This window comes from Canis aureus, chromosome 15, assembly GCF_053574225.1.
Source record: "Canis aureus isolate CA01 chromosome 15, VMU_Caureus_v.1.0, whole genome shotgun sequence".
NCBI classification, from domain to species: Eukaryota; Metazoa; Chordata; class Mammalia; order Carnivora; family Canidae; genus Canis; species Canis aureus.
The window spans coordinates 56,390,619-56,417,802 of NC_135625.1; the positions used below are offsets into that span (position 1 = coordinate 56,390,619).

Consider the following 27,184-nt stretch of genomic DNA (forward strand, 5'->3'; position numbering starts at 1 on the left):
GAGTTGGGGAACCACTGAGCCACCCAGGCATCCCTCCCTTCCACCCAGGTGGGCACTATGCTCCCTGGAAATGCAGTCCCTTCCTTGAGCCCAGGGGTCTCCACTTCCAACATCTCCTGTGGCTCTTCAGAGTAGGATAGTAGGGGGTAGGAGTAGGGGTAGGGGTAGGGGTAGGGGTAAGGGTAGGGGAGGCAGGTAGACCAAGGCCCAACAGCACAGACTCTGCAGGCAGCAGGGGGGTGGTGTATGGGAGGATGGGGGTGCCCTCCCTGGCATCAAGTGCTGCTGCTCATACAGGGCGTGCTGGGAGGCAGAAGCCCATGGGCGTTCCTGCTGTGGGTTGAGCTTCCAAGGAAGGTGTTCCTGAGGTCACAGGACTGCATGCCCTTAATACTGTTCCTGTTGGCAGGGCTCAGGGGGTGTTAGCGCAGGTGACTGAGGCACAAGGGCCTGTGGTCCCACAAGAAGGCCTCCTTGTCCTCCCTGAAGAGCTGAAGGTGCTCTGGCTGCAGAGCAGGTGAGCGTTTGGCCTCGGAGTGGGGGTGGGGGACCAGGCTAGGGTCAGTACCCCTTCCCAGCTGTTGACCACTTGGCTGCCAAGACGCTTCTTCCAGCTTTAGCCCCCTGTTCTGGAGGTGTTTCTCCCAGTTGCGTAGGGCTTCAGTGGTTTCAGAGAATCAGATATTGTCTCCTAGAAGTCATTTCCCGAAGTATTGGATGTTGGAACCTGCCTGTTGGGCCTGTAGTTGTGGCTGTAAGTAGAGCTGCCTGCACTTGCAGGCCTCTGGGTCCTTTGGGCCAGCTGCTCCGTCTTGGAAACCTCCAGCCCCAAGCAGTGGGGTTCCCTGCACTGAAAGCCTTGCACATCCTGCCCCCACCCAGACTGGTTGTGTACTGGTGCGGTGGGTAGGGTGGGCCCTCATACCTTGGGTCTGAGTGGTAGAAAGAAAGTGAGGCACTGGCCCTCCCCTCTAACATTGGATGGGCCTGTCCACATGGCTCCTGTGATCTGGAACGGCTTTCCTTCCAGCGTCCTCTGTGTGGGTGTTGACTGAACAGGTGGGAAGGCATCCAGGTAGCCCTCCTGGGCTCCTCCTTCTAGCTCTGGGCTACTTTGCCTTCTTAGACTTCTAGGAATGTTCTGGAAAGAAGAAAAGGCTGACTCAGTCCTGTCAAAGTTGCTTCACAAGTTCTGGACTAGGCTTTCTTTCTCTAGATTCTGTGGGAGGCATTTGTGGTCTTTGTGGAAATCATCCTCCCAAGTCTTTGGGTACCTGGAAGGTCTCTTGTCTTCACCCACTCGCCTACGGGGTTAGAGGCTGTGGTAATTAGAATATGACTGGTTGCTGTGGGTGCTGTTTCCCTCACTACGATGTGAGCTGTTGCCTTGGAGAGGTGTGGGATGTCTCTTTAGAGAGGCATTCTCTTCGTTTTCACGTACTGAAGAGAAATGGACTCTGTAAGAGATACATTTAACTGAAGTTCCAGGCTTCTTCAGTACTGGGGACATTTAGTTATGTTCTAGGGACTCAATGAAGGCAAACCCACATCTAGATCCATTTTGGTTTCCATTCTCATCAAGATTAGCTCTCTTGTTGCAAGCTCCCTGAGGAGCTGTATATCCACTTTCTTTGGCCAGTGCAAGGTAGAGTGTGCTCTTACTACCTATGGAAGGCTGGGGCACCTGGGAAACGTGTGGCTCCAGGGAGGGTCCCAGGTAGAGGCCAGTCAGCATTAGAGTTGGTCAATTGGGCTTTCTGGTTATAATTGTGCTTGAGCTTCACTGAGGGCTATTCTCCAGACTCCTCTCTAGCAGAATATATGACTGTTCCTCTATGAAGGGAGTTTTCAGAGAGCCTGCAGTTTGCCTGAGGCTGGAAGAACCACTTCTGATCAAAGTTAGATGAAGGCCGAGGTGGCTCAGTGCTGAAAGGCTTCAAGCTGACATTGTGAGCTGGGGACGACAGGAATGCCTCCCCTTTAGGAGGCAAGTTGTCAGTGGCCATGTCCAAGGAACTGGAATGCTGCTGGCTCTAAGACATGAGTGGTGCTCCCTTTCCCAGAGGAACATTATGCCTTTTATCATGACCCTGGCCATCTGCTGAAGCTCAGGCTTCCCTACCTTGGAGAAGCAGGGCTGAAAAGTTCACCTCACACTCTTCTGAGGCTCCCCCTGGGGGTTCATAGAGTGTCTTGACATAGCAAGTGTCTGGCTATTGCATCCCTTCTAGGGGGTTACCTCAAACAGAGGTGATGTCCATGAAGCCTAAACACTTCGGCCAGAGAAGCCAGGGGGTGGATGCTCAAAGATGCTAGAACTGGGAAAATGAGCTTTAAGGCAGAGGTACCTGAGCTGGTCAGCGCTGCTGGTGGACTTGGCAGGGGAAAGAAGATGGCAGAGTGGGTATCCCCACACTGGGCTCCAGGTTCTCCATGCCCTCCTGGAAGCTGCACTGTCAGGGCCCTACCTCACATTAGCATGCTCATGGTTGTAGAGGAGCTAAAATGGTAGTGTTGGGGCCAAGAAGTGCTGGTTGTGTCCTGAGATGTTTAACATTATGCTGGCATTGGGACGATTCTCCCCCAAATTTGGTTAGAATGCCAAGAGTGAGGTCAGCCTGCAGGTTCACTGCACCTTTGCTGCAGCCAGAGCTTTGTCCCTCCTGACCATGCTGCTTTTTCCTGTGCTGGGGGGTCAGAGATGATGTACTTTGGGCTAAAGGTGACAGTGCCTGCAGGTTCAGATCTGCACATATATCTCATTGCCTCTGGCATGGCCACAGCCATCCTCAGGGTTGTACAGGCTCCACGCCAACTCTGAGTTCAAACCTCGCTGCTGCTTGGGGCTTAGCCACACTCGATCATGGGCAGTTTGGTCATGCAGTGGCTACAGCAGCTGTGCTGGGCGGGTCCCGGGTGCAGGGCTTCAGGGGGCTGAATCCAGATATATTCAAATATTAATGATCTGGAATCATTTTTTCAGGTAGATTAATTTTCTACTAATGAATTTCAAGGATTGTAAGGAGAGCATGACAAAATAGTATTTATAAAAAGATGTGTTTAATCACTCCGGCTTGAAAACAACTGCTATAGGTGTCTACATCTCACCTGTATAAAGGTTTCATGTCCTCCAGAATTTAGAATTATTCTAAATAATGATGATTTGTGATATGGTAATAAGGAATTTGTAGTACAGGCCATTTAAGGAAAATGTCAGCTATCTGGGAATAAAGAGACTATGAGAGGAACTTTATTGAGCATATAATAGGCACCAAGTACGGTGTTAATTTATCGTCCTTTTTTATATCATTTTTTAAAATGTTTACAATAAACTGTTTAGGCAGATATTATTTCCCCCATCTAAAATAGAGGAAATTCAGAGCATTTAAATAACTTGTCTGGATGAAAAAGCCATTTTGCTGTGAATATAGGATTGAGACCCAATTCTTTGGGTTCAAAGCCTACGCTCTTAACTACTGTGCAAGAAAATATTAACTGGGGCATACTAGCTATCTCCAGTTGCTGAAAGGGCTGATGTTCAAAAAGAATAGGTTTTACTTGGGCCATTCTAGAGGCTATAAAGCTTGCAATAGTGAAGAGAAATCAGTAAGTGGTAGATTTTGTTTCAGTTTAAGGAACTTTATCACAACTAGTTATCCCTCAGGAGAACAGACTACCCCAGGAGGTACTGACTGGACAGGATAACAGCAAACAATAAAATCCAGTATTGATTATCTTGGGTCAGAGTTATTTGAAGAAATATTTTCTTCATTTGGGTAAGAGGTTAACTCTGTGTGTGTGTTTTTTAAAAAAGATTTATTTATTTTGGAAGGACAGAGAGAGCGCGGGGGGCAGGAAGGGGTAGGGGAAGAGGAGGAGAGAGAATCTCAAATAGACTCCCCACTGAGCACAGAGCCCAACATGGGGCTCAATTCTGTAACCTATGAGACAAAATCAGTAGCTGGATGCTTAATCTACTGAGCCATGCAGGCGCCACTAGATGTTAACTCAATTTTAACTCTGAAATTCAGTGGCTCTTCTGAATTATTTAAGTTAACCTTCTACATAGAGTCCTGACATGTAATCATAAAACCAGTAGGAGCCTACTAGCTTCTATGTATTCTTATCTGCAATTAATTTATACAAATTTCCAGTATTTTATTTATCCTTGAATACCACCTTAAATTCTTTTTGGAGCAAGATGGCAGGGAAACATTTTTCTCCCCAAAAGTTCATGCCATCATATTTTTCTTACATTGACATTTTTATTTCTGTTTGTTGGATTGTGAAGTATTTGAAGATTGTGGTTATATTTTCAGGTTGTCTTTGGTAATGATCCATTGCTATATGACCTTACTTACTATTAGCTGACCATTGCTCTCTTGAAGGTAGTTTTTAAAAAATTCCTTTTATGGAATGGACACCAAAACAAAACATAATTGCATATACTATCTTCACATAAATTGTATATACTATCTTTTTAACTCTGGTCAGCATCTTGGCCCCTCTTTCAAAAAATCTAATGAATTAAGGGGTTAAACTCTGATATATAAGAAAAATTTAGTTATGCCAAATCAAGTATACATTGCATACTGAGATATAATAAAAAAATCTTCTAATGATCACTCTCATGATGGATTATTATCCAACACAGCTGCAAAAGTCTTGGGCAGATGAAGATAATCTTTTCCCCCAAGTGGATCAGAACATGAATTATAAAAGATTCGAGGCTTTTCAACTCCAAGAAAGTCACCTGGAGTCATGCCTTATAGCTATAGTGGTAAAAGCAAATAAAAGAAAGAAATTTTTGACTGAAGAGTCAGTGGTGGGTTGCCATTGAGTTGCCCTGGACACTGGTCTGGAGATTTGACCTCAGTGTTTTCAGACTTTATATTTCACTGCCTTGAACCTTATTGACATTTGCTTGTTTACAGTGCTTCTACATAATAAAGTAAAAAGGAACATAAGTGTCTCAGTTAAATATAGGTATAAACTATATAAGGGACATTTGTGGGAGGGTAAACAGTACAGATTACTTCTTTGGAAAAAAAGAATTTTCTGATTGTAGGCCAAATATTTAGGTTAAAATATCACCAGTGTCTTGAGTTTTTAACTTGTTACTGGCACTCTAAAAATCAGTGAAATATGTCATAATGTTCACATAATGGCTACTCTCTGACAGCAATAGAAAGCAATTATGTTTGTATAGCAGTAAATATTTTAGACTTTAAAATAATTATTTCAATATGAATATATTATAGCCTGAGAGAAGAATTTAATTTTAAAGCCTGTATAAATTCTCATCATTCAGTGGCCAGAAGAATTAATGGCTTTCCAAGGCTGCATACCTCTTTAGTTCAATACAGATTGACCTAAAAGTGACAACTTTTGATGACCTGCCTGATTCTCTTTCTACAATTCCATATAATTGTGAGATGTTGGAGCACAGGACTCACATTGTTAGTCTATGCTTTCTATATCTACCAAGATACTTTAAACTCAAAGACTGTGTTATGGGTGTGTTGAATTGAGTAGATAGTGTATGTCTTCCCCTGACCTAACCATTTGTTCCCCGTGGGCCTCCCTTAACATTAGTCTGTTTCTTGTCTTTTTACTCCCATGAATATGGTTACTTCTATAGAAAAAGTGTTAAAATGTCAACTGAGAGAAAAATGAGGGCTTTGGAAGGGTTCTTCTTATTGTTCTCAGAGTATGGAATTATTAGTAATTTAGCTAATTGAACGCAGTGAATGCTGTAGGATATGTACACCTCTTTTGAAGGGTGAAAGGGTATTATTTCTGATAGGCTGATGAGGTCAAGGTTAAGATAGTGCACAAAACGGGAAAATTTGAGAATTACCAACAGATATAAATCATACTGCCTCAGAAAATCAGATATTTTATCATGTTAGGCAAATATGAGTGACCAGAAAGGGATATAAGGCCCATGGCAATCCAAAAATTTAGTGTCCTGGAGGCTTCCCTTGGGAACTGAGTTGTGGGTTTGAAGTCTTGAAATGGGAGGACAGTGACCTAAACAATGAAGCATTTACTTAATCTACAGTGTTGCCCAGAGAAGACCTTGGATTTTCAAAGACAAATCTATCAAAGAAACCAACACAAAGCAGGTAAGCTAAACAGCCTAGAACTGCTTTGCTTGTATATGTAAATATCAGAGCAAACTTTATCTGAGCTTCAACCTCCAGCCTACTTGCAAATGATGTCATTATGCAGACCTAGCTTTGGCATGAAGACATAATTAGTATTCAGTCTGACAGAAAACCATTTCATTTAATTCCACTGGCTGAGATCCAACCAGCAGTATATATATGACAGCATACGAAACAGGCACTTTGGGTAAAAGCAGGCTTGGCATTAGTACGCTGAACAGTGACCTGGAATAGGAACAGGGACAGAGCAAGGTTGGAAGGAGCAAAGGAACAGAGGGAGTTGTCATTCCAGTTCAGAAACCCACTGAGTTCATGTTTTAGGTGCAAAGAATGAGGTTTATTTAATAAAGATTCTTATGCCCTGTTAGTCATGCTGTCTGACAAATTTATGAACATAGTCATGATTAACTTTTAACCTGAAAAAATTATAGACATCCTTATAGGAATTTACCTGGGATGAAAATCTTATCCGACATATTAAATGTCTTTTGCAATATGAAGATTGTATGCTGTCTCTTTAACATATTAGTTCTTTCTCTGTGACCCCCAGCATTTTTACAGATCTGGGAACAGTCTGAAAAATATTTAACTGACACAGAGATTACAATTAACCAATGCTGATATTTAATGCTCCAGATGTAACTCCATGGTTCTCTTTCCTGTTCTGTGTCCTGGGAGAGTGACCTGTATAGACTCCATCACCAGTCTTCCTTATCCTATGACTTCTAGTTGGATTTTGTCAGTAGGAGGCACCAACAAGAGATGCTTGGGGATTGAAAGGAAATCCCTGCAGGTTCCCTGTGGGTAGACTCTTCCCTCTGCCGAAGACTACAATTCCTCTTAGGTGGCACTCTCTATAGAGTACTCTCTCTGAGTTCTATAATCATTTCTGTCCCCTGTCTTTTTCAGGCCTAAGAGTATCACTCTGATCTCAATAACCCTTGGATACGCATCACTGCATTTTTCCCCCTAAACCTTGCCCATGTCTTTGAAAATGGCCTTTATTAAACTTACCTCAAATTGTCTAATTTTGGTTTTCACCTGTTTCCTGATGACTATACCTGATAGTTACAGGTTCTGACATGACTGGACAAAAGTCAGAATCATCCAGAGAAAGAAAAAGAGAATGTAACTAGAGAAGTCCAGGAGACTGTTGCTTCACAGGAATGAAAAATAGTAGAATTAATTGGTGGGATTTTTGAATGGAAAGGAATCTCCAGTGTCTGAGGTCAGTTGATGGTTCATTGTCCTGAAATTTGTGGACAAGGATGTTTCTATAAATTCATTTTTAGTAGAGGACATGCTGTGATGTTTGCTACAGAAGTAAGGACAAATTAAAGTTGATTTATAGTCTATTTTTTTATTTATATTTGTAGTTATGGAATTGATGGTCATGAATGAAAATAACAGTTTTTACTTGGTCAGTGTGAGAATCAAGCTTTCCATGGTGATCTTCTATCCTTTTCAGGCCCCATGTCCCAGCATTATCATCCAAGCCAGCACATTTATGTGGGTGAATAGGGATTAGTAAATGGGAGTGGCCTTCTGGCTCACTTTTCTGATCTTTTCCCACTCCTATTACTTTAGTCTTTATTTCCTTGTTTATAAGTAAATCTTATTGATTGATTGAATGAATCTTTAACACAGGATATAAGGAGCTTTAACTTTTTTTTCTACTTCAATTCTTTCATTCTCTCTCACTCTCATAAATATTTTTGATATGAAGTAAAAGAGAAGAAACAAACAGGAGAGAGAAGAGCAGACATATGTGGATGGAAGGGGAGCAGTTTATTGTGAGAAGATGGGACAAAGTGAAGCAGGTGCTGCAGGATGCAATAAAACATTCAACTCCTATATATCCTTGCTAAGAATGCTTGCCTCCCAAACTAGGTTCAGCTTAGGTAAATAGTAGAATAAGTTCTGTGATGGTAACAGCAAACAACCACAATATTTTGCAAATCAAGAGAAAACTTTGGCATTTTCGCTTAGTCACAGTGGCCATAAGACTGCAGAGAAGATGCATATTTATATTACCAAAACCTAGCAGGAAAAAAAAAACTAGCAGAGTTCACAATCTATTATTTCTTTGAATTAGCAAGTATTTTTTGAGTGCTTTGTATGCGTCAGGCACTGTCATATATGCTGGGTGCCTGGCTGTGAATGAGGTGAATGTACATTCCTTTTCTCATGGATCGCGCATTCTAGTTGGGGTAGACAGTCAATAAAACATGAGTTAAATATGTAATAAGATAAATAGTGAAACTTGGAGGAGATGATGAAGAAGATGGGACCACCAGTCAACCTGAGAGCGGGACCTGGGCAGTCAGAGGCTCCTCATCCCTTCCCATGTCCTCAGATGTGTGTCTGACCACTGTGGGGACCATTTCCAAGGACACATAAAGCCTTGAGAGAATAAGGTGTTGTTGAGACCATCTGGACTGAATACCTGCCTGGATTTCATTGATTTCTATGTAAAATTTTGAGATTCTGGAGAGTAGGTCCTGAGATCTGCCTGTATTGTGGCACCCAAGACAAACCTTGTATATAAGTTACCTTTCTTATTAAATCTGCCACGTACCAATCTGGGTGGTTTGTCTCCTTCTTCTGTCTCTCTGCTTTCCACACAAGGGGGCCAGTTTTCAAACTGAGTAAGTACTCAAGAGAAAAATGAAGCAAGGAAGGAATATAGGAAGTGCTAGAGAGGACACAGTTTTAAAAGGGGCAATCAATGAAGGTCTCATCGAGAAAAGACCAGAAGTGGGTGGAGATGCCCATACATATGTGGATATCTGGGGAGGACATAGGATCAAGAATAACTAGTGCTGAAGCCTCGAGGCAGTAGCACGTTTGGAACATTGAAAAAAAAAAAGAACAAGAATATTAATATAGTTAAAGTACAGAAAGTCAAAGAGGTAGAGGTTAGAGAGAGGCAGCTTGTGTAGGTCAGGGGATAGCAAATAAAGAGCCAGACAGTAAATATTTTAGGCTTTGCAGGATACGTAAGATCTCTGTCACATATGCTTCTCCTTCTGTTCCTTCTGCTTTTTGTCTATCCTCCTCTTTCTTTTTTTTCTTCTTCCTCTTCTTCCATTTATGCTTCTGCTTCTCCTTCTGCTTAACCCTGAAGAACATAAAAATCATTCTGTGTTGGAATCTACCATCTGAATTTGACCTGCAGATAGGAGTTTGATGACCTCTCATATAGATGACTTTAAGGGGGGTGATATCAGTTATATTTTAGGAGGATCAATTTCTCTGCTCTCTAGAGAATAGGCTAGAGGACAAAGATAGAAACAGGGAGATGGTCAGCAAGTCTTGCCAGCTATCTAGCCCTGGACGATGGTGATGGCATGGGCTCTGGGATTGCCATGGATGTGGTGAGTTTGAGTCTACATATCTTTGGAAAGAACTGGCGACAGGACTTAATGATGGGTTGGATATATGAAGGATGCAGATAAGACATGGATGGCTCCTTTTTTTTTTCCTGAATAGTTAGAAGAGAGAGCTACTGTTTACTGAAATGTCAAATGGGAGGAATCTTGAAAAGTAACTATTGAATACACCAAGAAGAGATTATTGCTAGCTTTGAAACTATTTGTGGTGTTTTGAGGAAAGGGCAAACCCCTGATTCAATTAGATTTTTGAGAGACAAGAGAGATAAAGAATGGAGAGAGTGAATAGGGACAACTCTTGATAAATTTATTCTTTTTATCTTTCAAAAAATTTTTAAATATTTTATTTATTTTCTTGAGAGAGCATGAAAGAGAGTAGAGAGCACAAGTGATGAAGGGTAGGGGAGAGGGGCAGAAGGAGAAGGAGAAACAGACTCCCCACTATGCAGGGAGCCCAATGTGGGGCTCAATCTCAGGACCCTGAGATCATGACCTGAGCCAAAGTTAGATGCTTAACCAACTGAGCCACCCAAGAATCCCAAATTTCTTCTTTTAAAAGTCTCATAGAAATGAGATGGTAAATGAAAGATTTTGTAATTATTATTTTTTTAAGAAAGTAGAAAGTGCAATAGAATTGTGTGTCTACGGGAGTGTTGCTCTAGTTAAGGGAAGCTGAGATATAGGAGGGAAAGAGGAGAATTGCTAGAATGATGTCTTTGAGTAGATGAGAGAGGATGAGAGCAGATGGAATGGGAGGCCTTAAATGGAGTTTTGGGTACTGCAACCATTGTAACAGGGAGGAAAGCAAGATACAGACATAGGTGGATGAATAGACGTATTGTGGGAAACTAGAAATCCTCCTTGGTTTCCTCTTTTCTTGCTGAAAGAAAAGCAAGGCCATCAGCTGTACATAAATACTGGGGAGGTTAGAGGCTTTAGATTAACTTTCTTTTAGATTAACTTACGATGCAGTTGTGTGTGAGTAAATGTAGAAGGGTTGCCATGAATAGTCCATGTGAGATTAGTGGATACCCATTGGAAGTGAGACTAAACAGTGTGACTGTATTTTTTTTTTCCTAGCCACTTGTGGAATTGCAAAAGCACTGGAGTTAACAAAATGATTGAAGCCAGAGAGAGACAAAAGACTTGAGATAATGCAAGGGGTCATAATAATTTGGATCGTGATATTTTAACTGGTTAGAGAAGGAAGTAGAACATTGAAGAAAATAAAGGGTAGTGAAAAGGAGGCAGAATGAATGGATTATAGGTATTGATGGGGTTGAAAAATTGTGAGAGTTGTGCCACTAGATGGAAGGTGCTAAAAAGATAGGTAGTGAATGGATAGTGGGACACTTAAAAATGAGGTCTCAGGATGTTGTAGTTTTTGGTAATGAGAAAGTCTGGGTATGAGCATGAATTATGGCTCTGGTAGGGTGGGAAATAAACTCCTTTTAGAGAATTAAGGAATTAAGAGTCTGGGTTTAGAATAATCATCTATGTGGAAATTTAAACCACTAAGAATTGTCCAGGTATGTTGTTGTAGAAAGTGACAGTCAGCCGGAAGCTAAAAATCTTAAAGGAATAAGCATGAATGACAGCTTGGCAATGATAAGTGGTTATTACAAGGAGAAATGGTGGTGGTATAGTTTGAATGCAGGAGATTCAAAGTTTGTTTTGTTTTGCATTTGTTTTTAGAGAGGAAAGTGAGACTGTGTTCTATAAGCAGCAAGCAGTGTGCAGTCCCAGTGATAGGGAGGGAGTGAAAGACAAAACAATTATTGGTAGGTCTGTCAGGAAAGTCAGGTTTCAGTAGAGAAGGAAGTTGGAAGAAAAATGGAGAAAAAAAGAGAATACAGGGAATTTTGCTGATGGCTGTCTATGAATTTCAGAGGGAAGCATGGCTAGATTTCAGAGTTGGGTAGAAATGAGGACTGAGGTGTAAAGAATGTCTAGGGAATTAGAGTTGGAAGTTGAGGGGTGCCTGGGACTTGTGGGATACATTTGGTGCCCAAAGTGATGGTGGTGGTGGTAGTTTCAAGGCAGTCAGGACCGGGGGGCTAGGAAGGGAAGGGTAGGCCTCTTGTCAGAAGCTTGCAGAGATTGGGCTGCATTTTGTTCCTGCCAGAGGGGCTTGTGAGAGGTGGAGGGTACGGGAGGAGAGTAGGCTAGTGCAGATTAACATGTGTGGGTATATTAAAGGACAGTCTAATGAATACAAGCTATGGTTATGGCACTATATTAAAAATAATTCATTGCCATCATCCTCATCCTCAACAGTGAAATATCCAGTAGTTATTCCCTGCTATGGATTATAATTGTAATTTACATAAATTCTTTATTATTAGCTTCTCACAAATATCCTCAGAAGTAGATACTGTGAAATAAATTTGTAAGTTTTTAAATTTGAGACAACTGAGAGCCAGAGAGTTAAAGTAACTTGTCTGAGGCCTCACAATGAATGGTGAAGCAGAGTTCAAACTTGGGCCATGGGGCTCCTCAGTCACTCTTTCTTTGGTAATACGGACTGTTTTTCCATTAGTGCACATACTCTCTTTTTAATAATCTCACTAGGATTTTTCTCTTCTGTGACACCAGGCAGAAATCTGTACATGGGGAGAAATGTAGGCTTATCTATTGATGGATGATTTTCTGAGATTATATTTAGAGAAAACTAAATGTTAATTGAAAACCTATCTGTTTTATTAGTGATGTCAGATGTAATGATTTCACTTTGGTGTGGTGTAGTCTGACAGAAAAAAAAATTCCAATTATAGACTAATTGATTTTTGCCATAATGCAAACAAATAGAGATTTCTATGATCTTTGCTTAACGTAGAATGTGATTATCCTTGCCTCTTTGTGCCCTGCCCACTATAATCTTCAAGCCTCCCCCTTCACTTAAATGCCCTCTTCAATAATTCGCCTCTGGACTTTAATTGGTGATTAATGCTAGGCTCATTTAATGTAGTTTAAATTTGATTATCCAGGGGACCGGTACTCTAGAAAGTACAGCATCTGACACCAACAAAAACTGTTTCTCGTGGTCATTTAGTAAATAACTAAATGTTGTGGTAAAAGGATATGAAGGGCAATAATCCTGAGAAAGCTGAGAATAGATACAACTCAGAAAATGGATTGCCATGAGCAACTCTAGGTAGATTATGTTAATTAGATACAGAAATTCAACATGTCTGGTCTATTTAATCTTATTTATGTAGTGTGCTGCTATTTTAATAAAAATATGCATTGTAGTCAGAGTCTGGGAATTATTTCCCTGGCTTCCTATGGAAGAGATACCCTTCCCAACTGCTCTGTGCCTTTATCCATCCTTTTGTGGCACAAACCCAATTTGAGGAGTGCCTGTCATGTAGAAATCATTCACTCAGTGTTAATGAATAAAAGCAAACACAATCTCAGTTCAAAAGAGATGATTAGCACTCTAAGTCTTATCACGTGGCTGATAGTATATTTGTAGTAGGAATTTTTCCATAGACACAAATCCTCTTAATTTCTAACCATGGCTACCCATTTGCAGATAATGCATTTGGATATGAGAAGTAGGGTGAACAAAAGTGGATGGTTCAGAACTAAACATTTTCCTCTTAGAAAACAAACTCAAAATAGAATTCCCTGCCGATGGCTGGGTCGGAGAGGCAACACCATATGCAATGTTCTAGAAATATATTTGTTGCTGTGGGCCTGCTAATCACATCATCCAACTTCATCCAATGAACTTAAGTACTTGTTTTCTTACATTTCAACTTACACTTCACATCTGTCTTCTCTGTCTTCAAATAACAATTGTTACCACAATTTTTCTAAAAGTATGAATAATTCTAAGAATAGGCCAATGGAACACAGAAAAAAATACCCCAACTACTTGCCCAGGAAGAAGGTCGGTCCAAGTTAACTTTCTGCATGACAAAGAGGTAACGAATGCCTGCAGTGCTAAGAAGTAGAGCTTACGCTAAATCTGCCTTAACTTTAAAAAGCTTGTGAGAGAGATGGCCTTGTCAGGACCTCAAGAATACCAAGTATCTGTAAATAGATATGACTAAGGGTAGATTTTCGTAAGTATATAATCCAAATTATTTTTATCCACTAATACCTGGAAATGATGAAAACAAACATCTACCATCAACATTCATTTAAAAAAAAAAAAAAGGTTTTAAAAGGTTTTAAAGCTAAGAAAGTTCTTGGTGTAATGTGCAAAGCTGCCACCTCAGACAAACAGTTGTTCTCCACCTCAGTTATTTCACTATGTATACACTGTCAGACAAACATTTACTCTTCCCAATCTTGAAGATGAAGAACACAGATTGGAATCGTTAAGATCTGTTTTCTCTCACTGTTATGAACACCTTGTCCCTTCTCTTATTTTTTCTTTCAAGTCTACAATGCACTTTGTGCTTGAATTATTCTCTCTAGCAGCGTTCTGTAACTTGCAACTTAGCTTTGGTGTTCTCTTTCCAGGCTTTTCAGGGAAGACCTAAAAAGAATCTTAGGAGAGTTAAGACCAGAGGCACCTAAGTGGCTCAGTTGGTGAAGCAAACTGTCTTCAGTTTAGGTGATGATCCCCAGGTGCCTGGATAGAGCCTCATGTTGGGCTTGTTGCTCAGCAGGGAGCCTTCTCTCTCTCCCTCTCCATCTCCCTGCTCACGCTCTCTCTGAAATAAATAAGTAATATCATAAAAAAAGAGGGTTAAGACCATGCTACTGAGATGGTGAGATATTTATGCATCAAGCCAAAGGCCACATGTGTAATTCTTGCTCCCTTGTCATTCCCAGACCCTAGAGTTTGCCGTGACTTGGAGGATGAGGTTAGATCCTGGTCCAACAGCACCAAGTCTGGGGCCAGAGAAGAGCAAGACTTAAATTCAGAGTAAATGTAGATCCATAAATCCCTGTTCCACCTTTGTTCTCAGTGATTCCTGATTCCCCTAGTGAATTCACTATTCATTTTATGTGCACAGTACTTCATTTATTCATCTAGAGTGTTTTGAATGCCAGTTCTGTACCCAACTCTATTTTTTGTGCTAGAACTACAGTGCTAAACAAGATGCCTATACTTTGAAGAATGTTCAACATAGTGAGAAGAACAGACATTGTGTCCTGCCCTACAGGGAAGGAGCTTACAGGCAAATGTTTTAGGGAATTATGTCCTCTGTGGCCAGCCATGTGGAAGAGCAGAGGGAAATATGTGAGGAGCCATGTTTGCGTGGGAGGTTAAGTTCCCTCCATGGTATAGAACACTTCTAACATAATCCATTTATTTATTTATTTATTTATTTATTTATTTATTTATTATTTATTTATTTTTCCCATAGGGCTTTTATGTCTGGGTTCCTATATATGTTTAAATTTCAGCCTAGCCTTTTATAGTTTTGCTGCTCAATGTATTTTCAAAGCTCCCCCAATTATAATATTTAAGCAAAGGGGCATCAGATTTTGAAGACCCTTCTTTATTGCCATATCTACCAAGAAGACTTTCCTATTGTATCTATTAGTTATTCCCCTGGGAAACTCACAAAGCAGTTTGTTCCCCTTTTATGGCAAATTTTCTTATTCTCGATTGTAAAATAATTGTTTGTGTGTTGCTCTTGATTTGATGATTTTGAGAGTATAGCACAACACTTTTCTTTAACATTAATTAAAACCCACATGAACAGAACAACCCTCGAAAGCTATTTCCCTCTGCTCATCCACACCACATAGGCTCCTCTGCTTCTGAAAGAATGGCTAAAACTAGCCTAGGCTTCAGGACCAATCTTTGTAAACCACAGGACACAGTTATCTGTCCTCTCAACACAGTTGTCAGGTGTCAAACTGGGATTCCTCCTGAAGCTTAGTTGGCTTGTAGATGGGATTGTTGAATTGGATCTCCTAATTCTTTCAGGGTCACAAAATGCAGTAATGGAAGGGACCCCAGACAGTCAGAGAACAACACACTTATTAGAGCTAGGGGAAATGTCTTAACTGGGATGCCTGAGGGGTTAAGTGTACTGTAACGTCAATGTGGTTCATTCTCAGGCAAAGGTGTGGCTGAGGATTAGGCTTTTCCTACACAGCTTTGGTAATGCCTCAGACATTAGCAGTACCAGTGGGTGGCTGTGGAAACTTTTACTCCTCCTTTATAATATCCATTAACATTTCTCCTTCCTGCCTCTGTACTTCTTACATACAGACAACAGACATTTTCTCCATCTTATGTTACATGCTATGCAAAGTGAAAGACAATTCCTCTAGCTGAAGCCTCTCCTTACCTCAGTAAGATTCCTTACCTTAATATTAGCCCTAGTAGAAATGCTAACCTCACCACAGGCTTCAGAAATTCAGCCAAAAAGCTGTGTACGCATTTGTCAGTATTACCTCTGGCCTGAGTCTGGACATTGGTAGGGTTTCCCCTAAGCAGTGTGTTCTAAGAACCAATCCTAGATTAGTTCTAAGGCCTTACAAAACCTTTAGATTCATCTTTGTCTTAGGAGTGTAACCTCTGACTAATCAATTTCTGAAATGGGGCATGTAATATTACTATTTCCTTTGTAGGGGTATTGTGATAAAGAATACATGTAAAGTGCTTAGCACAGTGACTACCATATACTAAATAGTGATTGTGTGTAGGCTGTGCTAATGAGGACCGTTACAATTTGTTTTCAGGCGAATATTACCAGTAACTTCCATTTACACTAAATCTATCTTCTCTTCCTCTCAACAATATACCAGAATATGTCCCATATATTCCTCAAACTAAATTATGCCTATTATGCCTAGGGAATGCCAGGGCATTTCTGAACTAACTAAAGGTAAGTTACATGTTTTACAAGGGACAAGAGCTCTTACCATTGGCTTTTGATTGGCCCTGAAACCATTCAGGTTGGACTATCAAGTCTACATGAGAAATGTAGAACATTACCACGTTCCAGCCAGTCCTGAAGAAACTGGAAAATTAATTCTGTTTGAGTAATATACACATTCCACTCCAGTTTTCTGAGACCTTTAAAAATTTAACTGTTACATTTGTAGTTTGATATCCAGAGAGGGTGTTTATGGTATGAGATTATTATCTTACCAGCTGAATGAAGGTTTCGGTATCACCCTTATTGAGCAAGGACATGTAGCTTTGTTTATGTTAATTCATAGAAAGTGATCAAGTCAATGACAAAGGTGGGGGGGAGAGAAGGGGTGGCATAACATTTCAACAAACATTTGGAAATCTTTGGAACTTAGGGTTGTACAAATACAATCGACCAAAAATGGAAAAGTTGCGGCTATTTTTGATGGATATTCCAGCAGTGATATATTATGTTCTTTTGCATTTTTGTTTATTCGGCTTGACAGAGGATATAAAAAGGTACTTTGGATTAAGTGCTTGAATATTTTACATTTATATAGTAACTTTCACCCCAAAGGGCTTAATAAACTATGTTTATACAGCTTTATAAATCTTATACAGAATTGGCCTTTTCTTCACCAAAAATGGTAGAAAGCCATCTGTGGTAGACATCTGCCCCACTGAAGGAGGTGAGAATTCAGGCCAAGCTCACCAAGGTAGATTCAGCTAGTACAGACATGTACTAAAATCATAACTATTGGGCAAATTCTGGCTTGGCTTATAAGTTTGGGGAAAGAAGTCCGCTGAGAACATTAATTAATGCATTGTTTAGTTCATTTATTAATCCACTATTTGGACAGTCAGTGTTGAATTGCCTTGTTCTTGCTAGTGTGTGAGGGGGGTTTCATGAAGTTTTGGCATTTCCTGTCTTGGGCCATTAACTCATTTCTATCACCTTGATTAAAACATAACAATACATAGTTAGTTATTTACTTAAATGTATTTTGTTAGGAACCCATTTTTCCTATGGTTAGAATGGAGAAAAATGGTACACATATATGTTTGGGTCATTATAAAATTAACAGATATGTAATAGCATTTTAATTTACATTATCTATATTGAAGATGATTTGTTTTTAAAATTTTTTAAATATTTTAATATTCCAGTATAATTAACATGCAGTGTTATATTAGTTTCAGGAATACAATATTCAACAATTATGCATCACTTGGTGCTCATCACACTAAGTGTACTCTTAATCCCCTTCACCTGTTTCACCCATCCTCCCATGTACCTCCCCTCTGGTAACCATCTGTGTGTTCTCCATATTTAAGAGTCTGTTTTTTTGTTTGTTTGTCTCTTTTTTGTTATTCATTGGTTTAGTTTCTTAAATTCCACATGTGAGAGAAATCATACAGTATTTATCTTTCTCTGAATTATTCCACTTAGCATTATACCCTCTAGATCCATCCCTGTCATTGTAAATGGCAAGATTTCATTCTTTTTTATGGCTAATAGTCCATTGTACTACCTCATATTGATTCATTCATCTGTTGATGGATCCTTGGGCTGTTTCCAAAATTAGGCTATTTTAAATAATACAATAAATATAGGGGTACATATATATTTTTGAATTTGTATTTTCATATGTTTTAGGTAAATACCCAGTAGTGGAATTACTGGGTTATATGATAATTCTATCTTTATTTTTGGGGGGAACTTCGATACTGTTATCCATAGTGCCTATACCAGTTTGCATTTCCACTAACAGTGCATGGGGTTCCTTTTTCTCCACTCCTTGTAAAACTTGTGTTTTTGATTTTAGCCATTCTGACAGTTGTGAGGTGGTATCTCATTGTGGTTTTGATCTGCAATTCCCTGATAAAAAGTGATGTTGAACTTTTTTTTTCATGTAACTGTTGGCCATCTGTATGTCTTCTTTGGAGAAATGTTGGTTCATGTCTTCTGCCCATTTTTTAATTGAATTCTTTGGTTTTTTAGTGTTGAGTTGTGTAAGTTCTTTATATATTTTATATACTAACACTTTATCAACTATGTCATTTGCAAATATCGTCTATTCAGTAGGTTGTCTTAGTTTTGTTGATTGTTTGCTTTGCTTTGTAGAAGGTTTTTATTTTGATGTAGTCCCAATAGTTAATTTCTGCTTTTGTTTTTCTTGCCTCAGAAGTCATAACTAAGAAAGTGTTGTTATGGCCAATGTCAAAGAAATTACTGCCTATGCTCTCTTCTGGGAATGTTATACTTTCTGGTCTCACATATAGGATTTATTTAATTTTGAGTATACTTTTGTGTATGTGGTGTAAGAAAATGGTCCAGTCTTATTCTTTTGCATGTAGCTGCCTAGTTTTCCCAAGACCATTTGTTGAAGAGATTGTCATTTTTCCATTGCATATTCTTGCCTCCTTTATTGAAGATTAATTCACCATATAATCAAATCAAGTATTTCTGGGTTCTCTATTCTGTTCCATGGATCTATGTGTCTATTTTTGTACCAGTCTCATACTGTTTTGATTACTAGTATAGTATATCTTAAAATCTGGGATTGTGATACCTCTAGTTTCATCCTTCTTTTTCAAGATTGCCTTGGCTATTCAAGGTCTTTCGTGGTTTCTTACAAATTTTAGGATTATTTGTTCTAGTTCTGTGAAAAATGATGTTGATATTTTGATAGTGATTGCATTAAATCTGCAGATTACTTTGGATAATATAGACATTTTATCAGTATTTGTTTTCCCAGTACATGAGCATGGAATATCTTTCCATTTCTTTATATTATCTTCAATTTCTTTCTGCAATGTTTTATAGTTTTCAAAGTATAGATCTTTCACCTCCTTGGTTAAGTTTTTTATTATTTTTGATACAGTTGTGAATGGGACTGTTTTCTTAATATTTCTTTCTGTTACTTCATTATTAGTGTATAGAAAACCAGCTGCACCCCAATGTTTATAGCAGCAATGTCCACAATAGTCAAACTACGGAAAGAGCCCAGATGTTCACTGCTAGATGAACAGATAAAGAAGATGTGTGTGTGTGTGTATGTGTGTATGAATATTACTAAGCCAGCAAAAAATGAAATCTTACCATTTACAATGATGTGAATGGAACTAGAGGGTATTATGCTAAGTGAAATAAGTCAGAGAAAGATAAATATATTTCACGAATATGTGGAATTTAAGACAAAACAAAGGATCATAGGGGAAGGGAGGGAAAAATAAGACAAAATCAGAGAGGGAGACAAACCATAACATGCTCTTAACTATAGGGAACAAACTATAGGGTTGCTGGAGGGGAGGAGAGTGGGGATGGGGGATGGGCATTAAGGAGGGCATGTGATGTAATGAGCACTGAGTCTTATATGCAACTGATGAATAACTGAGCTCTACCTCTGAAACTAATATAAACTATATGTTAATTAATTGAATTTAAATAAAATAAAATTTGAAATGTAGTGGATTTCTGTATATTGATTTTTGAAGATGATTTTAAATGATAAGTATCATCTTAATTTTTTTAAAAGATTTTTATTTATTTATTCATGAGAGACACACACACAGAGAGAGGCAGAAACACAGGCAGAGGGAGAAGCAGGCTCCATGCTGGGGGCCCGACGTGGGACTCGATCCCGAGCCTCCCACCATACCCCAGGCTGCAGGCGGCACTAAACTGCTGGGCCACAGGGGCTGCCCTATCATCTTGATTATAAGCCATTATTATTATTAAGTAAATGGAAACTATTATTGGATTTTTATATTTCATGTTGGAGTCATATTATAAGAGTCATGCATGTATAATAGTTTCAGATGTTCATTCTTGACAACTAAAGAAACAACCAAAATATAGCTGATTAGATGTAATAATGGATGTAAAATTGTAATCCATGAACAACAAATTTATTATGTTCTTGAGACTTTAAGTATCATTTGATATTTAATATTCAATGTGAAGTCTTTCTCTCTCTCTCTCTCTCTCTCTCTCACTCACTCACACATATCCGTTCCTAACTGGTGGAATCCTAAATCAGGATTCTGAAGACCTCTAGGTTAATCTTGATTTTTGTCAGAGATTAATTTGCTGGTCAATCTTTCTCTAACCTCAGTATCTTAGTTTATTTTACTCTCTGTGGAATGCAGTAGCAGAAAAAGCCTAGCTCCTGCAAGTTCTTTAACAGTATAAACTTTACAATTTTATTAATGTTTTAGTCTGCTATATTATCACTTACTGCATTAAATCAGGATAAATATATCCATGAAGTTTTAAAGGATGCCTACTTTCCAGTTGGGAACTTTAAAAATCTGATTAATTTGGTACATATCTGTGACATGTTCAGTTGAATTGAAGAAGACACCAAATTCAATGTATTATTTATAAGCTTCATAAAATGCGTTATGGATATCCATACCTTCGAAGGACAAGACTAACACCTACCTTGAATATATAGGCTGAAACTAAACTCTTAGCCAATACTTCAAGCTCTTATGTATTCAAATTTCTGGAAATAACTGGGTTGTATTTGGGATACACCATATTTGTTTAATTTATAATGATGGCTTTCCCTTCATTTTTATTATTTTGTTTTGGAGCAACTAGCAACACGACTAAGCCCTGAAATTTTGGAAGTTCATATTTTAAATCAAGGAATTATAGTAGTATTTACAAAGAAGTAGAAAAGCTAAGTATCACAGTCTGGAGGAAAAATCCATGTGCACTGTTTCATTGTATTGTGACAGGTATAATTTCAGATGACAGGTGTGTTTATCTTGTTGTTCCCAAAGGTACAACAACCTCATGCCTTTTATGTACTGCTTAGGAACAATCTTTGTAGCCCATTATATTTCTCAGAAAACTGCTTTCATAAGGAACTCCCCCACATTAAATTGCTATGCGTTAGGAAATGGATTATACCTGTGCACTTGGAAACAATTGATTCTGTAGACTGGATTTCACGGGAAAATAAAAATTAAAAACAAAATATATTCTGATAAAGCTGCCTGGGCCAACACAATTTTTCAATCAGCTGTCTGCATGCCGGATTTTAACTGGGTGCTATATATTGCAAACAATGGGGCTACAAATAATCAAGGCATTTTACTCTAATATCTAATATAATTCTTATTGGGAATGCCTGTGCTTATGACAATAATTAGGGTTCACATGGTTAGTTCAACTAACCATTTTAGTAAGCTCTTATTTAGAGATGCCTGGGTGGCTCAGTGGTTGAGCGTCTGCCTTCAGCTCAGGGCATGATCCCAGAGTCCTGGGATCGAGTCCCACATCGGGCTCCCTGCAGGGAGCCTGCTTCTCCCTCTACCTGTGTCTCTTCCTCTCTCTGTGTCTCTCATAAATAAATAAATAATGTCTTTAAAAAGAAAAAAGAATCCTATACTGTATAGAAAACAGAGACGCTGCTTTTATTGTCTTATCTAACTTAGCTTATTCTGCAGTGTAGTAAACATAGTTGGTTTAAGTAAATCATTATTTTTTTCCCTGGAAGAAAGCGACTATGTCATGATTATTTGCATTTCTCTCCTCACCCAAGTACCATGCTTTGTGTGAAGTAGGTGCAATAAATTTCTGGAACCTAAAACACTTAGGAGACTGATAGAACTGACGAATATATTTGCCTTTGATTTTTAGATTTATTAAAAAAAACATTGATAGGGCATCTAATCTGTCAAATTAGAGGACTAAAGAATGGTTTCCCAGCATCTATAGAGAAAGTCCAAATATCTTGGGTGCTCAAGACCCTTGATAATTTGTCACCATCTGTATCACTAGTCTCAATTCTATGGCTTCTTCTTGCAAATTCCACAGTCTAAGCCATGTTGAATTATGGTTGGGTGATCATAAATCCTGATTTGCTCAGAATGGACATATTTTATACCTATTGTCATGAAATAACTATTAGGAACTTCACTTTTCACTTTTATAAGGATATTGGTTTCTGTCAAGTGTATGGTCACCTTAATTTATATACTTATATAATGGATCTGGTGTTTCATGCTTCTTCATATTTTCAAAAGTTATTTTTAGAGCTTCTGTCTGTCCATATGTGACAAATATTTGGGTACATGTTCACATTCAACCTAGAAGGTGAGTTGGCTTGAAGTTTCTGGGAGCTTCAAGTCTCTCAAGGGCTGTTTAAAACTAGAAAAATTATAGAGACCTGGTTGGTTTAGATATTCTCTAGAGCAATTATGTCGATTCCATTGGAGCTGTTCCAACATTGTGCTTTTCTTTGAATAATGCCAGGAACACCCTGTTAATTTAGGACTACAGTTACCCTTTCTTATACTGTTCCACAAGGATCCAGGAGCCTAACAGAATCCTACCAGTTTTTTCAAAGTACACCCTATACTATGTTTGTTTAGTAGTCCAAGGATTCCTTTATTTACCATATTGGTGTTCCCAGATTAATTTTGGTCTCTTCTGAGAAATATAAGAATTTCAGACCTGGAAGTTTGAGAGACCACAGAATGTACATTTGGAGAATTAGTAATTTTGATAAAGTTAGGTTAGTTTCCGCCTGCTTCCTCAAAAAAAGTGCTGACACCCAATAGGAACAAATACAGAACATCTGCCTGGTTGAGTTACTTTGATTTATATGAATGTAGATGTGCACAGATTTATTGAACTCATCTCCATGGCATCGCCTTCATCCATAGTTTTCTGTCTACTTGCCTTCCACCCCCTGCCTTTGGTTTTCAGCTTTCCAGCTAGATAGTAAACATTTATTTTCTCATTTGGCTCAGGACATACAACTTCTGTCACGGTTAATACAAGGCACTGGCATCTGCTAAAACAGCAATGCTGCTCTAAAAGCCTGTGGTTCAAATGACAGTTCCAATTCTTCTTTTCTCTTGCCTTTACTTTTAGTCATGATAATATGGGGGGGGGGGTTCACAGTTCTTAAAGTTCTAGGAAAATAATTTATTCGGCTACTGTAGAACCAAGAGAGTTGGAGGAGACATTGGATGGTTTCCCAGGAGCCTAAGGCACCTGTGTCTACTAGAGCTGTCTACTCTTATCTCAAGAAGGAATGTGAAAAGAGGAAGACATACACGTGGCCAACAAGCACATGAGAAAATGCTCCGCATCACTGGCCATCAGAGAAATAAAAATCAAAACCACAATGAGATACCACCTCACACTGGTGAGAATGGGGAAAATTAACAAGACAGGAAACAACAAATGTTGGAGAGGATGTGGAGAAAGGGGAACCCTCTTGCACTGTTGGTGGGAATGTGCACTGGTGCAGCCACTCTGGAAAACTGTGTGGAGGTTCCTCAAAGAGTTAAAAATAGATCTGCCTTACGATCCAGCAATTGCACTGCTGGGGATTTACCCCAAAGATACAGATACAGTGAAAACCGAGACACCTGTGCCCCAATGTTTATAGCAGCAATGTCCACAATAGCCAAACTGTGGAAGGAGCCTCGGTGCCCATCAAAAGATGAATGGATAAAGAAGATGTGGTCTCTGTATACAATGGAATATTACTCAGTCATTAGAAATGACAGATACCCACCATTTGCTTCGACGTGGATGGAACTGGAGGGGATTATGCTGAGTGAAGTAAGTCAGTCAGAGAAGGACAAACATTATATGGTTTCATTCATTTGGAGAATATAAAAAATAGTGAAAGGGAGTAAAGGGGAAAGGAGAGAAAATGAGTGGGAAATATCAGAGAGGGAGATAGGACATGAGAGATTCCTAACTCTGGGAAATGAACAAGGGGTGGTGGAGAGGGAGGTGGGCAGGGGGTTGGGGTGACTGGGTGATGGGCACTGAGGGGGACACTTGATGGGATGAGCACTGGGTGTTACACTATATGTTGGCAAATCAAACTCCAATAAAAAAATATACAAAAAAAAAAAGAAGGAATGCGAAAAAGACTGAAAACTATTGATGGGATAACTTGGCTTTATTGCAAACTGAGAGTGATCTTCAATGTGTGAGATCACTTAGGAAAGATCATTAGGATGGTTTTTATAAATTGTGACCTAAGACATGTGTGACTGTGTGTGTGTGTGTGTGATCATATACTGTCCCCTAAAAAAGTGTTTCTCAAAGCATTTCCAGGTTCAAGAAGAATAAATGATCAAGTTAGATAAGGCATGAAAAATAATAATAAAAATTACTAGCCCTTTCTTCTTCAAACTCATGATATTTGTGTACCTAAAGGTCTGTTTGCAATTCTGTCTACTGCTTCTCAATAGAAAAAAAATAACAAAAATAGAAAATATTCATAAAAAGGACATGTAAATAATCTGAGTGTTAGAAGAATCCTGAATAAAAAATTAAATATTGAATAGATAGATGAAAGTTGAGAGGAAACATGCCTATTATTCATAAAATTAGCAAGTTCATATCTATCAAAACCCCAAAACACAAAATTAGCTAGGTCTTTTTTACTAGTGCTATTTTTGGGATGAAAAAAATATTCCCAAAGGTATGGACAGAGTTAGGGAATAAATGAATGATGTTGAGGTTCCTAGGGTCTAGTTGTACTAGGATAACATTACAACCCCCAAATCTAAAGGGACAGGAAAGAAAGTGATGCTACTGGAATCTAAGATCTGTTACCGGAGGAGAGCTTCTAGCAGGAGTTGGAGAAGTCATGGGACACAATCCCTGCTGGAACCACAGTGCTAAATTAGGCTGGAGAGGATATTTTAGTCAGTTTGGCCTGCTGTAACAGAATACCAGAGAGTGAGTGGCTTATAAATAACAGAAAGTTATTTATGATTGTTCTTGAGGCTGAGAAATCTAAGATCAAGGTGCTGGCAGATTCGGTGTCTGGGGAAAACCTGCTTTCTGGTTCATGAAAGCCTCCTTCTTACTGTGCAATAGAAGAGGTAAGGGAGTTTTCTGAAGTTTCTTCTGTAAGGGCACTAATTCCATTCATGAAGGTTCCACCCTCATGACCTAATCCCTTCCCCAAAGCCCCACCTTCAAATATTGTCACATTAGGGGATTAGGATTCCAACATATAAATTTGGAGGGGGGACAAATTCTGTTACAGTCTGTAGCAGAAAGGGAAGTATCTTGATCTATTTTTTTTTTTTCTATTTTTAGATGTCTTGTGTCTCTCCTTAACTGAATCCAATTAAAGATTTAAGGCAAGGGATCCCATGTAATTGAATCCTTGGGGATCAGTTCTCTGGGGATACAGAGCAGAAGTGTGAAACTTGAAAAATTGTTCTGTGTGTGAAGGAAAGGGAAGAGAGGTGGAGAATTCTCAGCATAAATTTACACAATGCTATGACTTAGGTATTACTGTAGTTCCCATTTCACAGATGCAGAATTTGAGTCTAGGATTGTTTAAATAATTTGGCCATAGTATTTATGTTTCTTACTCAATAGCCAATGTTAATTACTGTGTTATGTTACCATTCCAATATTTAGGTTTTGTTCAGTTGATTGCCACTGCCAAAAATAAATATTTTTAAAAATTTACATATAAAAATCAAAATTTGTATGGTTAAACTTAGAGTGAAATATAAAAAAAGTAGAAACTAGATTGTATATGGAGGCAGTCAAGAGAAAGTCAGTAAATACTGCTTTAATCTTCTCCATTCTTTGCTCCCATTGCATGTTTTATTTCTTACATTTCCAGCAAGAGCTTAGAATTCCTGTCACATCAATCCCAAATTAGCTTTTGCAGGCTAAGGGCCTTAGGCATGAATGTTTCTGCAAATTGGATAGAAAGAGCATTGCAATGGTCCAAAGGCTCCCAAGTCAGCTTGAATTTACGGCATAGCTTGGAAAATAGCCTAAACTGACAGTCTGGGAAGTGTGAGTGTGAGGAAAAGGAGTTAAAACTGCCTCCAGTTTCATATTTTCAACATTAAACAGAAACCAAGAGGGAAATGGTTTCAATATTTTACCATATATATTACATCTTATTCATTCTAAGCTGACAATATCATGTAAATGGACTGTAGCAAATGAAATTTTCTCAAAGTGAAAAACAAACCTGCATTATCTTAATTACAAACTATTAATGTATTATTTCAATGGAAAAAATTTTTCCATAAAATGTAGGAGCAGTCAATTTCACCACCATGTAAAATTAAAAACTTGGGTTAACTCTTAATACATGTCACACACCTAAGTGTGACATCATGACAAATCATAGTGCAAAGTTGAGTTAATTTTGTTTAGATTTTCTCTTCAATATTAAATATTGAAAAGTAGAGTCCTAAAAAGCTAACAGAGCCAATGAGCATCGCTAAGTATTGAACAATGTGTTCATTAGTGCCTCAAAAGACGAAACAGAGGAAGGAGAGGGCATCCAAATGGGCAGCTTTTCATTAATGTGCTATTTACTATAAGGGTTTATAAAAGAAAGGGAGTAGGAAATGTATTTTCAAACAAAAGAGATTGAAATAGAGGGTATAAACAAATCATTAATGTTTTAAAGAAAGGAAATATCGGGCAGCCCAGGAGGCTCAGCGGTTTAGCGCCACCTTCAGCCCAGGGCCTGATCCTGGAGACCCATGATCGAGTCCCACGTCGGGCTCCCTACATGGAGCCTGCTTCTCCCTCTCTCTCTGCCTGTGTCTCTGCCTCTCTCTCTCTCTCTCTGTCTCTCATGAATAAATAAATAAAATATTTAAAAAAAGGAATCCTATCAAGGTATTAGTAAAAAAATGAGAACCATTGGTTTTTAGTGAGACAAAGAATGGTGGAAGAACATGGAGTATTCCAAGCCAAATCAGGAAAGTGGAAAAGGAAAATATGGACTCTAGGCATTTGGGATATAGAA

General features: G+C 38.8%; 1 pseudogene; it reads right to left on the reverse strand.

Annotated features, from left to right (window-relative positions):
* Window positions 1-422: 422 nt before the first annotated feature.
* On the reverse strand, window positions 423-2,787 carry LOC144284184 (protein Shroom3 pseudogene; annotated as a pseudogene).
* Between the last annotated feature and the right edge of the window lie 24,397 nt (window positions 2,788-27,184).